We start from the raw sequence: 16,151 nt of genomic DNA on the forward strand, positions 1-16,151 counted from the left end.
GAAGAGAAAAATTTATATATCCATCCATCCATCCATCCATCCTCTTCCGCTTAACCAAGGTTGGGTCGCGGGAGCAGCAACTTGAGCAGAGATACCCAGACTTCCCTCTCCCCGGCCACTTCTTCTAGCTCTTCCGGGAGAATCCTGAGGCGTTCCCAGGCCAGCCGGGAGACATAGTCCCTCAAGCGTGTCCTGGGTCTTCCCCGGGGCCTCCTCCCGGTTAGACGTGCCCAGAATACGTCACCAGGGGGGCGTCCAGGAGGCATCCTGATCAGATGGCCGAGCCACCTCATCTGACTCCTCTCGATGCAGAGGAGCAGCGGCTCTACTCTGAGCCCCTCCCGGATGCATGATCTTCTCACCCTGTCTTTAAGGGAGAGCACAGACACCCTACGGAGGAAACTCATTTCAGCCGCTTGTATTCGCGATCTCGTTCTTTCGGTCACTACCCATAGCTCATGACCATAGGTGAGGGTAGGAACATAGATCGACTGGTAAATTGACAGCTTTGCCTTACGGCTCAGCTGCTTTTTCACCATGACAGACTGATGCAGAGCCCGCATCACTGCGGACACCGCACCGATCCACCTGTCGATCTCACGCTCCATTCTTGAACTCCTCCACTTGAGGCAGGATCTCGCTCCCAACCCTGAGAGGGCACTCCACCCTTTTCCGGCATGGTCTCCGATTTGGAGGTGCTGATTCCCATCCCAGCTGCTTCACACTCAGCTGCGAACCGATCCAGAGAGAGCTGAAAATCACGGCCTGATGAAGCAAACAGGACAACATCATCTGCAAAAAGCAGTGATCCAATCCTGAGTCCACCAAACCGGAACCCCTTAACACCCTGGCTGCGCCTAGAAATTCTGTCCATAAAAGTTATGAACAGAATCGGTGACAAAGGGCAGCCCTGGCGGAGTCCAACTCTCACTGGAAACGGGTTCGACTTACTGCCGGCAATGCGGACCAAGCTCTGACACCGGTTGTACAGGGACCAAACAGCCCTTATCAGGGGGTCTGGTACCCCATACTCCCGGAGCACTCCCCACAGGATTCCCCGAGGGACACGGTCGAATGCCTTTTCCAAGTCCACAAAACACATGTAGACTGGTTGGGCGAACTCCCATGCACCCTCCAGGACCCTGCTAAGGGTGTAGAGCTGGTCCACTGTTCCGCGACCAGGACGAAAACCACACTGTTCCTCCTGAATCTGAGGTTCGACTATCCGACGGACCCTCCTCTCCAGGACCCCCGAATAGACTTTTCCAGGGAGGCTGAGGAGTGTGATCCCTCTGTAGTTGGAACACACCCTCCGGTCCCCCTTCTTAAAGAGGGGGACCACCACCCCAGTCTGCCAATCCAGAGGCACTGTCCCTGATGTCCATGCGATGTTGAAGAGACGTGTCAACCAAGACAGCCCTACAACATCCAGAGCCTTGAGGAACTTCGGGCGTATCTCATCCACCCCCGGGGCCCTGCCACCAAGGAGTTTTTTGACCACCTCGGTGACCTCAGTCCCAGAGATGGGGGAGCCCACCTCCAAGTCCCTAGGCTCTGCTTCCTCATTGGAAGGCATGTTAGTGGGATTAAGGCGGTCTTCGAAGTACTCCCCCCACCGACCCACAACGTCCCGAGTTGAGGTCAGCAGTGCACCATCCCCACCATATACAGTGTTGACACTGCACTGCTTCCCTCTCCTGAGACGCCGAACGGTGGACCAGAATCTCTTCGAAGCTGTCCGAAAGTCGTTCTCCATGGCCTCCCCAAACTCCTCCCATGCCCGAACTTTTTGCCTCAGCAACCACCGAAGCCGCATTCCGCTTGGCCTGCCGGTACTTATTAGCTGCCTCCAGAGTCCCACAGGACAAAAGGGACCAGTAGGACTCCTTCAGCTTGACAGCATCCATCACCGCTGGTGTCCACCAACGGGTTCGGGGATTGCCGCCATGACAGGCACCGACCACCTTATGGCCACAGCTCCAGTCAGCCGCCTCAACAATAGAGGCACGGAACATGGCCCATTCGGGCTCAATGTCCCCCACCTCCCTCAGGACGTGGTCGAAGTTCTGCCGGAGGTGGGAGTTGAAGCTACTTCTGACACGGGACTCTGCCAGACGTTCCCAGCAGACCCTCACAACACATTTGGGCCTACCAGGCCTGACCGGCATCCTCCCCCACCATCGAAGCCAACTCACCACCAGGTGGTGATCAGTTGACAGCTCCGCCCCTCTCTTCACCCGAGTGTCCAAGACATGTGGCCGCAAGTCCGATGACACGACCACAAAGTCGATCAGCGAACTGAGGCCTAGGGTATCCTGGTGCCAAGTGCACATATGAACACCCCTATGCTTGAACATGGTGTTCGTTATGAACAATCCGTGACGAGCACAGAAGTCCAATAACAAAACACCGCTCGGGTTCAGATCGGGGGGGCCATTCCTCCCAAACACATCCGGGTCTCACTGTCATTGCCCACGTGAGCATTGAAGTTTCCCAGCAGTACGAGGGAGTCCCCAGAAGGTGTGCCCTCTAGCACCCCCTCCAGGGACTCCAAAAAAGGTGGGTACTCTGAACTGCTGTTCGGTGCATACGCACAAACAAAAGTTAGGACCTGTCCCCCCCACCCGAAGGTGGAGGGAGGCTACCCTCTCATCCACCGGGGTAAACCCCAATGTACAGGCTCCAAGTCGGGGGGCAATAAGTATACCCACACCCGCTCGGCGCCTCTCACCGGGGGCAACTCCAGAGTGGTAGAGAGTCCAGCCCCTCTCGAGGAGATTGTTTCCAGAGTCCAAGCTGTGCGTCGAGGTAAGCCCGACTATATCTAGCCGGAACCTCTCAACCTCGCGCACTAGCTCAGGCTCCTCCCCTTCAGAGAGGTGACATTCCACGTCCCAAGAGCCAGCTTCTGTAGTCGAGGATCAGACCGCCAAGGTCTCCGCCTTCGGCTACCACTCAACTCACACTGCACCCGACCTCCTTGGCACCTCCCATAGGTGGTGAGCCCATGGGAAGGGGGACCCACGTTGCCTCTTCAGGCTGTGCCCGGCTGAGCCCCATGGGTGCAAGCCCGGCAACCAGGCACTTACCATCGAGCTCCACCTAGGGGCCTGGCTCCAGAGGGGGGCCCCGGTGACCCGCATCCGGGCGAGGGAAAGCACCGTCCAAATTTTTTATTCATCATAGGAGGTTATGTTGAACCGCACTTTGTTTCATCCCTCAACTAGGACCAGTTTGCCTTGGGTGGCCCTACCAGGGGCATAAAGCCCCGGACAACAGAGCTCCTAGGATCATTGGGACACGCAAAACCCCTCCACCACGATAAGGTGGCGGTCCGAGGATTTATATATTAGCATAAATAGCATATTAGCATAAATAGCCATAAAAGTAATTAACAGCTTCTGAAGCATTAGAGTTAGCATAAATTAGAATGTCAAGCAAATAAGATATGTCAAGCAAATAGTTAAATAAAAAACATTAGTCATATTGCATTATTTTTAAGCTTGAAGCAGAATTACCAATTTGGGAAAGGAAGGACAGAATAGAAAGAGAATGACGCACAGAAACTATCGAGGACAGAAGAAGGGGGAACATGTACACCTGTTGTTCAAAAGTTAGGAAGCTGAGGAACGATACCAATGACATAATATAGAAAAATGGTCCTGGTAGGCACGTGAGAAGCCAGCTGGAATAGTGAATCAGCAGAAACAGCAAAAGGCATTGCTACTAACAAGGTGAATATGATGTAATGCATGAAAAATAAAATTAGTATATTCATGTACTAGTATAAATAAACATAGAGAAATATATAAGCATTAACCTTAGTGAAGATATTAATGCAAGTCAGGCCTGCCAAGCAAATGATTAAATAAAAGCACATGCCATAATTCTTTTTAATTAAAGCTTAGCTTTAAGCTACCAAGTATAAACTAGCTTGCAAGCCAAGGAAAGGGAAGTGATAAGAGAAAAGCCCAAAAATGGAAGAAAGAACTTCTGCCTGGCCGAGGACCAATCAAAATAAGCAAAAACAGAAAGTAAAAATGAACAATAGACAGTAAAAATACCGAAGGCCAGCTGCAGGGAAAGTCAGGAGATAATAATGGTTCCCATGAGAACTTAAGGTATCGGCCGGACAGGTGCAGAGGGGAGTCAGAGAAAAACAGCAAATGGGCTAATTTGAGCGATGTCGGACTGATAAGAATTTACTATATAAGTTTTGAGTATAGAACTGTTCAGGGCTCAGCTCAATTTGGCTGTATTGGGTTGAGTCCGTGTTATTATTATTGTTATTTTATTGCAATAAAACTATAGACTCTGTTTGCCTGTCCTCTGAGTCCTAATAGCCTTCATTTCAGGTAAAAAGCCTTGTGGTGACAATTTTTCGTCACGACACAAGTCACACAGAAAGTAAAAGCTTCTCCCTCATGTGCATTTTCGGTTTGTAAGGCATTGCAAAATATCTCAAACTGGGTACTGCGTGGGTTGCCGAATCCACCCACAAAGGAGCCTCTCCTCTCAGAGTGTGTCCACCGTATCTTCTTATATAATACGCTACCATGGCTGTTCGTTTGTCTGTCCAAGATTTTAAATCACCTGTAGCTCACAAACCATTTCACCTATTGATCTGAAATTTGGACACATATACTACTTGACGTCTACTATCCGCTTTCGGGGTGATGATTGACCTCCAAGGTTATTCCTTTTTTTATTTTTATTTTATTGTAAAATCAACTCTTGGCAGTGGCCAGCAGGGCGGCCGTGCGCCGCATGTGTACGGGCGCCGTTCTCATTCCTACCACCTTTGCTGTCACTTCCTCTACCTCTTCATATCTTAAATCATTCTTGAGGCAGATTTAAGACTTAAGTGCCAGCTTAAGTGAAAAATTAAGCAAAACGTACTAAGTAATGGCAACACAAACACTGACTTAATCAGTTTTAACATGAAAAGATGAAAAGAAGCGGGCTGCTAGGTTGGAGAAAAGAAGAGCTGCTCAGGAAGCAGCAAGTGCATTAACCTCTGAGCAAACGAATGCTAAACGTACAGAGAAAGAGGATGAAAACTATGAATGCTCAAGTCAAGCGTATTCACTGCACGTTATCGTGCAGTATGCCGTTACTGGTGTATTGCGTTGCGTTCCTGGTTGTTTTGTAAACAAACTTGTTGTAGTTGGCTGTCGGTGCTGCACAAAAAGATGGGGACTGAGTGATAGAGAGCTCGGCTGACATCACTGGGAAGTGTTCTGCTTGCAGTATTTTGAGGCTGTACCTACACACAGGAGCGTAGGAATTCTTCTATTGCTCATGGGATTAAAAAGGCCACTTGTAAGGGCCTTTGTAATCCAGACATTGTGGGTCTGCGGTTGCCCACAGGCTCTTACCACAGTGCAAATGTCTGGACTACGATGACTCTTGGTGTATGCAGCCAACTCCATGACAAATGTCAGCAGGATTTGCAAGCTGGACGGGTGGAGTGTCATGGCCTGGTGCAGCGGAGCAACAAAGGTGGGGACCAAGTAAGAGAAAAGGCTCAGCTGACATCACCAGGAAGTGTACTGCTTGCAGTGTTTAAATGCTGTCCTTTTCTGTGTAAGAGTTCTTCTCCTACTGTAACAATGTGGGTTCTGCTCCATGCTCCCATCTGGCTTCACCGTTAGTAATGTCACTGGATGAGCTGGACAGTGAAGAAACAACAAAGCAAGGGGATGGTGCAAAAAAGTGCAAAAGTACTTTTATTAAAAAAAACCCAACTAAACAGTGTCTAAATTATTAGTGCAGTGCAGTCAAATGTTCATTAAATAAATCAGTAATAAGATAAAAATTCCAAAAGGTTAAAACAAGGCAATAACACGAGAATTAAAACCTGCAGCAGTCATTGGGGCTACACCATCCAGACACAGCTCCTTCCCAGCCTCTTTAGCTCACTCAAGGTTTGCTCAGCCAACGAGACTTCAGCTGCCGCGGTCCTCTCTCTACTGACCCGTCTTAGCTGCCTCCCTCGGCATCTGCTAGACTGCTTGGGGTCGGTTGTCCTCCCGTCTTCCTTCTCGCACATGTAGTCGTCCCTCAGATCCCTAGGGCGGACTCAACCTTGATCGTACCCACTCTCCCATTCAGTGGGCACGATTCGTCCCCTTGAGCGCCGATCTGGGACCCCTGACTGTGCTGACCTTCCTTTTTCTCAGCTGGCTGGCTCGTCCACTCTCTTACACTACCCCAATTCTGCTCTCTTGCTCTCCAAGTCTTTCGTTCTTCCATCTTTTACCAGTCTCTTCTCCCCATTCCGCCTCACGCTTCTCTTATTTATTACGGGGACGTGGCTCATGTGTGGTGATTAGCAGCTCCCGGCTTCAATCACAGATGCGGACGACTCCTCACCTGTGCACTTATGCGAGGACCACCCGCATCACGAAATGCCTGGGAAGCGCTCTGGCCACACTACCACGCCCCCTCTTTAAGGAACGAGTGCGGCGATTATCTATTTAAAAAAACTGGCCTTTTTGATCTGAGCTGTGGACCTGCTATACCACAGCTACTCACAGCATAAAATGAACTGCTTCTGAGAGCCTTGGTAATCCTGTAGGTTCACAGTTGACCACAGGCAACGAAAATGTCTGGACTAGAACAGATAGTGGTGTGTGGAACATACTCCATGACAAACCACTTGTCAAGGTGCTTCAACTTCAAAGAACTGGATGGTAAATCCATTTCTTTATTGAGATATATTTTAATTAAAAATGGTGCTGAAGCAAGTCTAACAATGAAAAGGTTACAATCCTAATATGACCATGGGTTTAGAACAGAACAACAAGGTAGCTGTATTTTTAATATATATAAATGATTTGGTAGCTATGAACTATACAAACCTGCTAAAGTCAGCACTAGAAAAATTGTATAAATACAATAAACATTTCTCTCTAATCTCCATGTAAATTGTGATACATAGCAAAAATATCTGCCAACAAAAGCTATCTAATAAAATGCCTAGTCAGACTGCAAAAATACTTAAGAGTAAAGTAACCTCAATACTGGTGATTTCATGTAAATAATGAATGAATCCACATGTCAGTCAAGGACAACATCTCCAGTGGGTGTATCAGCACGTTCTAATTTGGATGCTAAGTTTTTCTCACATGAATCAACATTTACTCAAGTGGTATGCCAAACAGAATTAGAAACAGACACACTTGTTCCCAGTCTGGCTCTCTAGTTTTAAAAAAAAAAAAAAAGGACTGGATTTTATTATTTTCAGCACTATTTTCCTCCAACAATATATTTTTTTTCCTCAAGTACATCAACAAAACAGTCAGATGAAGTGACTAAAATCGAAAGAGGAGTATTACATAAATTATAAAAACACATTTAATGACAAATCCCCATCTGATTATCTTTACAAATTCCTTAGTCATTCATCAGACTTCAGTCTGTACATACGGCAATCATTAAACACATATCTGAAAGCTTTTTGTTGCCAGAATGCCTGCTTCAAACTCTGGTTTGGGAGGATCAGTAACAGATGGCAACTTCTGCCCCTGCGCTGCACTCGGACAAATCTGAACAGTTAACGGGTGTCAGCCTCTCCTGGCAGTGCTTCCTTAATGTCTTTGTTTATGAAGCTGCAGCCACATGGAGGGTTCATGCCTTTCAAAAGTATAGCATTTATCTTTACAAGGCATTTCCATATAAAAAGTGTAGCTTAGAATGATTTAAATCAAATAAAAAGAATGAATTAAAAAAAGATTAAAGAATAAATAAGTAAAAACATACATCCACAATACAAATAAATATGTAAAAGAATGGAATGCCTAAGTATAACTTAAATAACTGTCAGCTAAATTCAGTTTTTCCAAGTCCCTAAGAGTTATGATGACAAAAGACAGAGGCTGATTGATGTTTTATTCTGAGGACCAGAGAGGAAAGGAAAACAAAAACAGAAGCTAGTAATATCATGGTAAAAAATAAACCTCCATCAGTACCAAAACCAAAAGACTGCCCAGCCCCCAGTGGGCATTCTAGAAAAAAATCGTTATGATGCACCATCCTAGAAGATTACATGATGCAGTGTGTTTTGTCAATAGCTGGACCATTCACATTCCTTCCAAAACCAAAGGAAGTAGCAAAAAATTTTGATCAGCTGGCAGTGATGTAGAACGCTATCAAAGAAAAATGGATAATAGAAGAGACTAGCCAACCCGCGGCATAGCATACGCCGCATAATTATGTATTGATGGGTGAACACTTCCTGAACGACACAGTTGTCCAAATGGGGTGGGTTTGTGGATACCACTGTGAGTGAATGAAAAGATGGACCTGTAGAGAGCAACATACAATTGTCCGTGACTGAAAGCGGGATCGTCTGTGACGATGGAGGCCACGCTGGTGAAAGTTACTTCGTCGGTAGGGATAAGTTTCAGCACTTGTTCATTAAGGTGTAGCGAGTCTTCGTTGTTGACGCTAAATATAGCTTGCGTACTGAGTTGTTCCGGAGTCACAGTTGAGAAACACTTTTTTAATGTCTTTTAAGCACAGGCGAAAAAATGAACATGTGAAACATCCATAATGTAATAAGCCACCAAGAAAAGTAACATTGCAATAATGCACGCTACGATCCGATCGCTGTAAACAGAAGTGAAAACAAAATCGAGCCCGGTGCATTCTTTAACTGCCTTGTAGCGCAGTGGTAGTGTTGCTGCTTTGCAGTAAGGAGACTGTGGAAGATTTTGGGTTCGCTTCCCGGTTTCTCCCTGTGTGGATAGCGCTTTGAATACTGAAAACACTGGTATACCAATGTAATGAAGTATTCTTATTCTTATGCATCCAGCGCTCGCTCTCTCGCGTGCGCGCCTGTATGCTTGCTTGCTTGCATGCGTGCGTGCGTGTGTGTGTGTGTCGCTCGCTCGCTCGCTTGCTGCACGTGTTCCTGCAGGCATACCAGTAAGTGAATAAAAAGATGGAACTCTGGAGAGAGCAACATACAACTGTCCGTGACTGAAAACTGGTTTTGGCAGATACATGCACATCTTTTTGAAAGTTTGGCCCTGTGCCTTATTAATTGTCATCGCAAAGGCAAATCTAACAGGAAATTGTCTTCGTGTTAAAGTAAAAGGCAAATTATCCGCGACAAACTGTTTTACACGCTGCATACCAACCCGCGGCGTAGTATACGCCGTATAATCACGCCGCTTTTTTAATGTTTTTTAAGCAGAGGGAAAAAAATGAACATTTGCAAAATCTGTAACGTTGCTTTCAGTAAGTGCAATGCACACACATTTAATTTGTCAGCCACTTTTTGCCAGCCGTCTTTTCTGGTTTGGGCTACTTTTGCAGTGTTACCGCTTGTGCATATTAAATCTTGAAATCCTTTGAGTGACTAATTAACTAACTAACACCCACCCAGCTTGTGAGAAAAAAATGCGCCCGTTCTTTCATCATTTTGTTGCAGCCTATCAAAGACTTGCTGATCATGTTTTCTAGACTCAATATATATTGGCTTTTCACTCAGCGTGGGGGCGCACATTCATCTCGGATTATTACATCCTGCTAGACTAATCTGCTACACGGCTGCGTTTGAAAAACCGACTTATCCCTGATGAGTTTCACCAGCATTAATGATTAGGAATCTGGTTGGAACAAAACCCTGCATCCACAGGGGTTCACCAGGACCGAGTTTGGGAAACACTGCTGAACAGAGACGAAACCGACTCAGGTGAGGAGTTGGGGCGGGCAAAGTGGTTGCAGCTATTGATTATTCAGTGTTGTTTGCCTGGGTGTCTGATCTGCTCGATGGGATCATAAATAAATGGAAAACAATGTGAAGGCAATGTCACAGGTGATCCTGTGGTATAGCGGGTCCACAGCTCCCCTTCAAAAGGCCATTTTAAAATAAATAATCATCACACTCACAGTGTAGCGAGGGGCGTGGAAGTGTGGCTGAAACGGTTTTTGGGTGGAGTCGTGCTGCGGGCATTTCTCTCCTGTGCAGTGTGCGAGCGAGTGAGGAGAGAGAGAGAAAGCCGGTACGTTAGAGTGAGCGAGAGCAGGCTCGAAGGCAATGTGTTCCTGTGGTATAGCGGGTCCATAGCTCCCCTTCAAAAGGCCATTTTTAATCAGGCGACTGACAGTAGTGGAGTCAGGCACAAAGAAGGTCAGCTGTTGAGAGAGCGTCTCGACTGTTGCAGGGCCTGCATCAGTGAAGCAGGTGAGATGCTAATGAAAAAGAGGCACAGGGCTTAGTGGTTTTTACAGACTGCTTCCTTCATTGTGTTTTAACCTCAGTTTTAAAGGATTGCGCGGCTCTCTCTCTCACGCTGCCTGTGTGTGTGCGTCTGTCTCTCTCTGGTGCTGCCTGTGTGTGTGCGCGGCTCTCTCCCTCTCGCGCTGCCTGTGTGTGTGCGCGTCTGTCTCTCTCTGGCGCTGCCTGTGTGTGTGCGCGGCTCTCTCTCTCTCTCTGGCACTGCCTGTGTGTGTGCGCGGCTCTCTCTCTCTCGGGCTGCCTGTGTGTGCGCGCGGCTCTCTCTCTCTCTCTCTCTCTCTCGGGCTGCCTGTGTGTGCGCGCGGCTCTCTCTCTCTCGGGCTGCCTGTGTGTGCGCGCGGCTCTCTCTCTCTCGGGCTGCCTGTGTGTGTGCGCGGCTCTCTCTCTCGGGCTGCCTGTGTGTGTGTGCTCTCTCTCTCTCTGCCTGTGTGTGTGCGCGGCTCTCTCTCTCTCTGGCGCTGCCTGTGTGTGTGCGCGGCTCTCTCTCTCTCTCGCGCTGCCTGTGTGTGCGTGCTTCTGTCTCTCTCTGGCGCTGCCTGTGTGTGAACCAAGGTTCCACTGAGGTTGACTAATGAAAAGTCAATGTGGCTCAGAGCTGCACATGGACTGTGGCACAGACAAACAGAAATGACGGCATGTTTTCCAAGGCGTCGCCCCCGAGTTGGTGGGCGTGGCTGTGCGAGTTTTCGTCGTATCCAATGGTCTTAGAGTTGGTGGGCGTGGCTGCTTCCTGCGTGCTTTCATAGGTGTCTTGCCTGCTCTGGCGGCGGCTTAGAGAATTATATATATATATATATATATATATATATATATATATATATATATATATATATATATATATAGATAGTAGTGGATAGTAACCAGTAGGGTGATTTTTTCATTACGAGATTTTTAAAAGAAATTATAAAAAAGTCAAATTAAAGAATTTTCCACAGTATTAGCCTAGAGTATTTCCATTGGTAAAACATGCACACTCATTCAAAACAGACCATCAACAGGCACCACCATGCAGAGGCTCAGTGTAAAGACAAGCTCTCCCATGGCTAGCACCACCATAGTAATCAGAGCAGAAAGACAGGATATCCAGACTGTCTTGTCACTGTAATAGGCTGGAGATTAGCAGTAGACATTAAGGAGACATGAAGATAGGGATATTAGTTTGATAGCATGGGCATTATAACTATTGGATGGGAGCCAGTGTGTATTATGTATCCAGGACTGTAACTTTTAAATGTATGTGTTTGTTATTATTGCCAAACCACTGTTACATTATGAAATAACCAGCAGTCTTTAAGGAGAAAAATTAGACCCTGTAATTTCCACAGTTTTAAAAAGTGGTTAAAAATGCAGAATGTGGCATACAGAAGATACAACAAACCTTAAGCAAATCTATCATTCTTTGTCTTGTCTTATTTTTGCTCTTTCAGCAGCAGTAATTCAATTCAAATTTCACTTTTGTAAAAGAAAATACAATAAAAGTGTCTAAAAAAACAAGTCATAAAATGTTGCCTTCAAAATAAACAATTGAATCACCCACTGACCGGATTTCCTGTTCATCTTTCTGAGCCAAATGCACCCAACCCTTTAAGGACTTGGACTGTTGGTCCTCGGTTAACTTTTGCCCAAGCTCTGTAACTCCAAGAGCTTCCTTGGTGAGCTACCAAAGTTCAAAACAACCTTCACACCAGCTTACACTAACCAGCAGTGCTCTCCATCTGTCATACACTCAAGGTTTTTATACAACTGGAGTGAACCACATGATGAAGTTTGCAAATCCAGCTAGTACCTCATACATGCGCTACTCTACAATTACCCTAAACCTATTACTGATTTAAGAAAAGTGCAAAATTAACATGCATTTGTTTAAAAAAAAAAAAAATCCATTACTTCTATGCACATTCCTTTCACAAGAGAAAAAAAATGTTTTGGTAAATTAAAGATGGATAAAAGGAAGATCTTTTTTGTGATGAACTTATCAATAACTGGGCGTTGCATACAAAGTAACTCAATCCACCCACTCCCACTCTCTCCCACATAGCCTAAACCAAGGTCAGGTCACATTGGGGAGTATGCACTGGTACAGTACATTGCCACACCCACACCATGACAAAACGGCTCAGGATCCTGGTTGGCAACCCTCCAGGCAGACATGCGGTGTAGTTCCACCCTCCAGAAATAACCCTTTATCTACCGCAGCCTCTCGACATGGTTAACACTCTCTCCGTAGACAGACACACTGCTTATGGCTGAGCCTATGAAGTCATTAAAGGCCTGGATCTTGATTTTTATCCAGGACATTGGCAAGCCCAGACACTCAGACTCCTCACTCAGTCTCTCAAGTGTCCCAATCAGAGCCTCCACCGACTCTGCGAAGATCACAGCATCATCAGCAAAGTCAAGATCAGTGAATCTGTCTTCACCAACAGATGTCCCACAGCCTCCTTGACCTCACGACTTTGCCCAACACCCAGTCCATGCAAGCATTGAACAGAGTAGGAGCAAGAACACACCCCTGATGAACCCCAGAATCAACTGAGAAAAACACAGAGGTCCTGCCTCCACTCTGCACAGCACTCACAGTACCAGTGTACAGTCCGGCCATGATATCCAGCAACCTTGAGGGGATTCCGCAAAGTCTCAGGATGTCCCACAGGGCAGTTCGATCAAATGCTTTAAGAAAATCGATAAAGGCTGCAAAGAAACTCTGCTGATATTTGCATATGCTCTCCATGAAAACCCTCAGTGCCAGGATGTGGTCGATGGTAGACTCCTTAGACATAAAACCAAACTGCTCTGGGGCCTCATGTATAACGCCATGCATAGAATTCACACAATAACATGGTGTACGGACAAAAGTGGAAATGTTCTTACGCACAAAAAAATCCAGATGCATAAATCTGTGTGAACACTAACTTCCACGTTCTTCCGCTACATAAATCCCAGTCAGCGTGAAAAGTAACGCATGTGCACGCACCTGCTGTCCCGCCCCAACTCCTCCCAGAATTACACCTCTTTGATTATGCAAATCAATATAAATAGCCCTTAAGCTCAGCCTTCTGTGAAAAGACAATGGCAAAAGCATGGGGGGAAAATAGAAGAATTTCAGCAAATACCAAGTGGAGGCAAAGAAAAACGTACTATTTGTTGGTTTAAACAGTGATATAATCAACAAAAGGAAGTTGATCGAGTGACAGAGTGTCGGAGAAACTCAAAAGTTCAAGCTCAGACAGTTCCCAAAATAAAAAAGAAGCAGTCAGATATCAAAGTCGCCGTGAAAAGGTAAGTCGTAGCCCATAGTCCGAGTGTCATATAAAAGCTTATTAGGGTACAGAGAAAAAAAAAATAGGCACACAGTGAGGAAAAAAGCACGAAATGTCAACTTTAATCTCGAAATTTCCACTCACAGATTCCTCTAACATATGCCTCCTTATCTGCCCTCAGAGCCCTCGCAGCTGTCCTTCTCAATTCCCGGTACAGACTGGAGTTGCCTGTGAGATGAAACACCTCCATCTGGGAACACCGGTAACAAAAACACAACCCTCATCAACCTTCAGGTTCTTGTCATGGAAGGTCTCCCACATCACATTAGGTTTGGCAGTAGAACCTAAGTCTGTAAGTTCCTCACAACAAATTGCATGCAAACTCGTCAGAAACAGCCTGATCTTGGAGTCTGGCCAGGTCCAGCCTTATTTTCCTAGAAGGTGGTAGCCTACTGGACCTAAGCTGGAACTTCAGAGTAGCAATAACAAGTCTGAATGGCCGGATGCATTTTAATGTCATACCCAGGACTAAGCCAAGGGATAATAATAAAAAATAAAAATAAAACAAGGCGTTACAGGCCGAGATTTACACAATTGAGCCGCAGCAGACCAGGATTCAATTACATTTTGGGAAGTATCATTAATCCGCACTGCAGACAACTCCAGATGTATTAAGTTGTAGAAGGAGGACTGCCAGTTGTTGACAGTGACGCATTCAGGTGTCTTAGTTTGGATACTAGGGTACCCAGACAGAATAACATGCGTTCACAGAGTTTGAGAGGAAGCCTAGAAAGGTCTAAAAGAAGAAGGATTTGAGGTAACAGAGAAATAAAAGGAAGATTTTAGACTCCGCTCTAAACAGCTAATATAGTGATTTAAAAGCTGTAGTTATATGCTCATGCTTCCTAGTTTTAATGATTATTCTTTTCATAGTATATTCAAATAACATTTCTGCATTACGCAAATTACACAGCATCTTGATAATATAATATATTTAATGTAAGGAAAACTGTTATTAGGTAGTGTGTAAATATAATGACAAAGTGGGAGATCCGTGTTAAAGAAAACAGCTACGCTTTAGGCTGGCATCATACTAGAGAACTCAACAGGACTTCCAGTTGAATAGCATTCCAAATTTAATGACTATAGCTGCTGAATCTTGTTGTCTTGAGGTTGTAAAAATATCGGACTAGGAATTGCAGGGGTGACTAATAACACAATTAGCTCACTACTTTTTTTTACAATATTCAAAATCTGATGTTCTGCCATGAAAGTACTGCAGGATCACCTACTTTTGCAGCCAATTAATATGTATCACACTAGAATAAGATGAAGAGCACAGCACAAAACATTAAATAGTCTTCTGCAATGGGGCCTAAGTTCAACAAGCCTCTCCTGTTGCACACAAAACATTCACTTTCCTTCTTTTCTAGGAGCCGCCATTGTTCTTCACTGTTTGTGGGCATTTTGTGCATTGTACTTCCAGCTGAGCACTCGTTTCCTGTTAACTTTCACAAAGCAAAAATGACCAACCCCTTACCGCTTACTAAGAAAAAAAATGAAGCCATTTTGATTTTGTTCTATCAAGATGGAGAGTGTTGGAGAGACTGATAAGAGGCTATGACTGAGTCACTGGGGGTCTCGCTATATAAGTGATGGCAAACGATATGAACTGTGATTTTCTATAATTTGCTGTGATTTTCTTGAAATGATGTACAATTTACATTGAAAATGAAGGCAACAGCAAAGATCACTGGGAAACACACGGTCAGCACTTCTGCTTCAAGGATCTAAATTGATTTTGGATTAGTTTGAATCCTATCCCTGGTCATTGTCTTTCTACACATTTTCTTATTGTCTCCATTGATTGTGGTCACAAATCAACAAAGATGCATTAGTCAGGTCAAACTGGCCCCAATGTTTGTATCAAGCAATGAATTGGAGTACTGAGTTGTTTCCCCACCTTGCCTCCAGTGCAGCCAAGATGGGCTCTGGGCTCTTGTGACTTTTAATTTAACTAAATTGGTTTGAGAAAGTAAGTATGTGTGTGTGTGTGTGTGTGTGTGTGTGTGTGTAAATTTCCTTTGAGTAGTTTAACTTTCTTTCCTTCTATTTCTAGAATTTCATCTATTTTCTGAACTTAACAGTCACAAAAAAGTCTTTTGTGTTTCTTCAATTTAAATGGAAGGATTTTTTTACTTATTGTTTTAGCGGTTAATTAATTAGGTAATTTAAATTATGAGATAATTTTAGAACTATCATTTTATTAAGAAATATGCAACATGATTTCCATATACAAATGAATGGTCTTCTAGCATGGTTTTGTGTACAACTTGGTCAGCGGTAACTTGTTTAATGACAGTAGATTTAATCCTAGCCTTAAAGACTGAAGAACAGTCATAGACTACTAAGCACTGTTGTAAATCGCTCTGGATAAGAGCGTCTGCTAAATGATGTAAATGTAAATGTAAATGAAAGTATGCTGGAATTACATCTCCTAATGGCAGTATATAAGGAGATAAGCGATTTGATTTCAGCATAGTTATCACCACAAAGAAATGAGTACTGGATTCAGACTTTATCATATATTAAAATCAATTTGCCAAGTATGAAAAAACCAACTAAGAGGGGGTCTGACGGTA

The sequence above is a fragment of the Erpetoichthys calabaricus genome, chromosome 3 (genome assembly GCF_900747795.2).
Source record: "Erpetoichthys calabaricus chromosome 3, fErpCal1.3, whole genome shotgun sequence".
In the NCBI taxonomy this organism is placed as follows: domain Eukaryota; kingdom Metazoa; phylum Chordata; class Cladistia; order Polypteriformes; family Polypteridae; genus Erpetoichthys; species Erpetoichthys calabaricus.